Genomic DNA, 5,000 nt, shown 5'->3' with positions numbered 1-5,000 from the left:
CATCACAGACCTGTTATTGCTCAATCTCGTGCGGCTAGAAGCCGCCTGTCCCTCTAAGAAGAAAAGTAATCGCTGACAGCACGAAGGATGTCACGCGACTAGTTAGCAGGCTAGAGTCTCGTTCGTTATCGGAATTAACCAGACAAATCGCTCCACCAACTAAGAACGGCCATGCACCACCACCCACCGAATCAAGAAAGAGCTATCAATCTGTCAATCCTTCCGGTGTCCGGGCCTGGTGAGGTTTCCCGTGTTGAGTCAAATTAAGCCGCAGGCTCCACTCCTGGTGGTGCCCTTCCGTCAATTCCTTTAAGTTTCAGCTTTGCAACCATACTTCCCCCGGAACCCAAAAGCTTTGGTTTCCCGGAGGCTGCCCGCCGAGTCATCGGAGGAACTGCGGCGGATCGCTGGCTGGCATCGTTTATGGTTAGAACTAGGGCGGTATCTGATCGCCTTCGAACCTCTAACTTTCGTTCTTGATTAATGAAAACATACTTGGCAAATGCTTTCGCTTCTGTTCGTCTTGCGACGATCCAAGAATTTCACCTCTAACGTCGCAATACGAATGCCCCCGCCTGTCCCTATTAATCATTACCTCGGGTTCCGAAAACCAACAAAATAGAACCGAGGTCCTATTCCATTATTCCATGCACACAGTATTCAGGCGGGCTTGCCTGCTTTAAGCACTCTAATTTGTTCAAAGTAAACGTGCCGGCCCACCGAGACACTCACTCAAGAGCACCCTGGTAGGATTGCAACGGGGTCCGCCTCGGGACGCACGAGCACGCACGAGGCGCGTCGCACGCCTTCAGCTCGCCCCACCGGCAGGACGTCCCACGATACATGCCAGTTAAACACCGACGGGCGGTGAACCAACAGCGTGGGACACAAATCCAACTACGAGCTTTTTAACCGCAACAACTTTAATATACGCTATTGGAGCTGGAATTACCGCGGCTGCTGGCACCAGACTTGCCCTCCAATAGATACTCGTTAAAGGATTTAAAGTGTACTCATTCCGATTACGGGGCCTCGGATGAGTCCCGTATCGTTATTTTTCGTCACTACCTCCCCGTGCCGGGAGTGGGTAATTTGCGCGCCTGCTGCCTTCCTTGGATGTGGTAGCCGTTTCTCAGGCTCCCTCTCCGGAATCGAACCCTGATTCCCCGTTACCCGTTACAACCATGGTAGGCGCAGAACCTACCATCGACAGTTGATAAGGCAGACATTTGAAAGATGCGTCGCCGGTACGAGGACCGTGCGATCAGCCCAAAGTTATTCAGAGTCACCAAGGCAAACGGACCGGACGAGCCGACCGATTGGTTTTGATCTAATAAAAGCGTCCCTTCCATCTCTGGTCGGGACTCTGTTTGCATGTATTAGCTCTAGAATTACCACAGTTATCCAAGTAACGTGGGTACGATCTAAGGAACCATAACTGATTTAATGAGCCATTCGCGGTTTCACCTTAATGCGGCTTGTACTGAGACATGCATGGCTTAATCTTTGAGACAAGCATATGACTACTGGCAGGATCAACCAGGGAGCTGCGTCAACTAGAGCTGAGCAGCCGGCCGCCCGGGAGTGTGTCCCGGGGGCCCGCGCGAACACGCAAGCGTCCGCTCAATTATTCTGCAAACAGGAGGAGGCTGAGCTCCCCTGCACCATACACCTCGAAACCCTCTCAGGTCCCGGCGGCGCGCAGCGCCGTCCTAAGTACTTGGTCGGGTTCGAGAGAGGCGCAATCGCCCGGAGTTTGGCGAGTAGACGCTTTAGGTGCGACCACCCGTGCTCCCAACTGAGCTTGCCGCTGCCGACAGAGGCCCGGGAGCGTGCTGTCGTGGCATTGCCGGCGGGAGACAACACGCGCCACCTACGGTGACCGGCAGCTCCAACGCCAGCGCCACAGAAGGACAAAAGCCCCACTTGGGTGCCGAAGCGAACTCTCCCAGCACAGCGCACGCGCCAACACGTCCGCACAGCTGCGATACAAACCACCTGCGAGAACCGCAGAGGCGACCGAGCAGCAGACGGCGTCGCGGCGCCGAGCGCCGGGCGGCGGCGCATCCTCAGCGCACACAGTCCTCAATCGGACCAGCACACTGCAGATGTCCACCGCGCTTCGCACCGGGCCCGCGAGGACCTACTTTGGCCGCACGGCGCCGCGTGCAGGGTGCGCCGGCGCGCAGCTGCGCCGCCTGCCGCCTCCGTCGGCCGGCGCGCCTGCCACTGGCCGCCCCCACCAGCCGGCTGTAGCGCGTGCGCCCACGCACCGCGCGGCCAGCACGCCGGGAGGCCCCCCCTCACCGGCCGGGGACGGTCCCACCCAGCCACCGCCGCGTATCGCTTCACACCCAGATGCCATTCACGTTCGTGGGCATGGTGGGTATCGCTGGAACAACCGGTTGGTAGCTCAACCGATCGTCGCCATCACTGATTCACCTCTAGCGAGAACAACCGCACCACAACGGTTTACCAGTTGTTCATTTGCGTAACGTCACCAGCAAACGTAGGCGTCCATCGCCATTTGCAAATTCAACGATTGTTGCATGCCTGTGTCAGGTGTCACGACACACTATGTCTGCCCACATACACGCAACAACATGTGCACGCTTCGCGAACACGTGGAAGGTGGCCCCCGTACGTATGCGATGTCCATTGCGCGAACGACTGTCAACCGGCCTCTGTCGCATGTCGCAGATGTGGAACGCAGTGCACCATGCTATCACGGTGTGTGAGAAGAGACGACTACGTCTGACAACACGCGCCACTACATCAACAGACGGCTCATGCTGATCGCCATCCAGGGCATACCACACTGCAATCCAGCTCTTATAGGGAGACGACACGTAGCTGAGTGCACAACATTTGGACCGCATGGTTCGCCGTTGTTGGCGCAGTCGTTGTACGGTCACATGTACCACGATGTATCATTCAGTACATGAGGACCAATGTGCAGTACAGTGTGTGATTTGGACGTACAACATCAGCGGACAGTTGACACAGGCCGTACCACAGCGTAGGCTAAGTGCTTCGCCATGCAAATGCCAATGAACAACTGCAAATGCCAATGAACAACTGCAAAGGGCATTGAGCATGTACGTCCTGCTGCCATCCACATTACAGTGTATAGCTGCAAGGTGTTTAACATGAAGCGATACACTGGGGACCGGGCAGTGCGAGTAGCAAACTATATTGCGGGGGTTGCAGTTAGGCAACACTACACTAATTTAACGCGTCGTATGACAATTACAGAGCAGGTTAAGGCCCAACGTGTGTTGGGTTAAGGCCCAACGTGTGTTGGGTTAAGGCCCAACGTGTGTTGGGTTAAGGCCCAACGTGTGTTGGGTTAAGGCCCAACGTGTGTTGGGTTAAGGCCCAACGTGTGTTGGGTTAAGGCCCAACGTGTGTTGGGTTAAGGCCCAACGTGTGTTGGGTTACAGCACAATATCGGTTACGTTACGGCGCAATGTGGGTTACGTTAAGGGGCAATGTGGGTTACGTTACGGCGCAATGTGGGTTACGTTAAGGGGCAATGTGGGTTACGTTACGGCGCAATGTGGGTTAGGCTAAGGCGCAATATAGGTTTCATTAAGGCGCAATATAGGTTACATTAAGGCGCAATATAGGTTACGTTAAGGCGCAATATAGGTTACGTTAAGGCGCAATATAGGTTACGTTAAGGCGCAATATAGGTTACGTTAAGGCGCAATATAGGTTACGTTAAGGCGCAATATAGGTTAGGTTAAGGCGCAATATAGGTTAGGTTAAGGCGCAATACAGGTTAGGTTAAGGCGCAATACAGGTTAGGTTAAGGCGCAATACAGGTTAGGTTAAGGCGCAATACAGGTTAGGTTAAGGCGCAATACAGGTTAGGTTAAGGCGCAATACAGGTTAGGTTAAGGCGCAATACAGGTTAGGTTAAGGCGCAATACAGGTTAGGTTAAGGCGCAATACAGGTTAGGTTAAGGCGCAATACAGGTTAGGTTAAGGTACGACATAGGTTAGGTTAAGGTACGACATAGGTTAGGTTAAGGTACGACATAGGTTAGGTTAAGGTACGACATAGGTTAGGTTAAGGTACGACATAGGTTAGGTTAAGGTACGACATAGGTTAGGTTAAGGTACGACGTAGGTTAGGTTAAGGTACGACGTAGGTTAGGTTACGGTACGACGTAGGTTAGGTTACGGTACGACGTAGGTTAGGTTACGGTACGACGTAGGTTAGGTTACGGTACGATATAGGTTAGGTTACGGTACGATATAGGTTAGGTTACGGTACGATATAGGTTAGGTTACGGTACGATATAGGTTAGGTTACGGTACGATATAGGTTAGGTTACGGTACGATATAGGTTAGGTTACGGTACGATATAGGTTAGGTTACGGTACGATATAGGTTAGGTTACGGTACGATATAGGTTAGGTTACGGTACGATATAGGTTAGGTTACGGTACGATGTAGGTTAGGTTACGGTACGATGTAGGTTAGGTTACGGTACGATATAGGTTAGGTTACGGTACGATATAGGTTAGGTTACGGTACGATATAGGTTAGGTTACGGTACGATATAGGTTAGGTTACGGTACGATATAGGTTAGGTTAAGGTACGATATAGGTTAGGTTAAGGTACGATATAGGTTAGGTTAAGGTACGATATAGGTTAGGTTAAGGTACGATATAGGTTAGGTTAAGGTACGATATAGGTTAGGTTACAGTACACATTGTTGTAAGGAAAGGTTTAATGGGGGGCGGGGCGGCCGGTTTGTTGATTGTGATTATAGTAAGTGGATGCCTGCGGCATCATCTGATTTGCCACGTCAGGATGCACCTTTGGCTCATGACAGGCGGCGCTCTCATTCCATGCTTGTGGCAGACCTGTGTCTTTCATTCCTGCCATTGTTTGTGTGCTGTGAGAGGAGGCAGTATTGTGATGTTGGGTGCACCCCTGTGTAGGACATGTGTGGGTGTTGGTGGCTTGGCTGAGCAATGGTGGTTG

At 52.5% G+C, this 5,000-nt stretch overlaps 1 non-coding gene across 1 annotated transcript in view; it reads right to left on the bottom strand.

Annotated features, from left to right (window-relative positions):
* LOC124584127 overlaps nucleotides 1-1,546 on the bottom strand; it is a 1,910-nt gene extending 364 nt beyond the window's left edge. Inside the window, exon 1 of the ribosomal RNA XR_006974536.1 lies at nucleotides 1-1,546. This exon is cut by the window's left edge and continues 364 nt beyond it. This is a non-coding gene — a ribosomal RNA (small subunit ribosomal RNA).
* Between the last annotated feature and the right edge of the window lie 3,454 nt (nucleotides 1,547-5,000).

This window comes from Schistocerca americana, unplaced genomic scaffold, assembly GCF_021461395.2.
Source record: "Schistocerca americana isolate TAMUIC-IGC-003095 unplaced genomic scaffold, iqSchAmer2.1 HiC_scaffold_47, whole genome shotgun sequence".
Lineage (NCBI taxonomy): Eukaryota > Metazoa > Arthropoda > Insecta > Orthoptera > Acrididae > Schistocerca > Schistocerca americana.
This window is presented reverse-complemented; position numbering and strand designations above follow the sequence as displayed.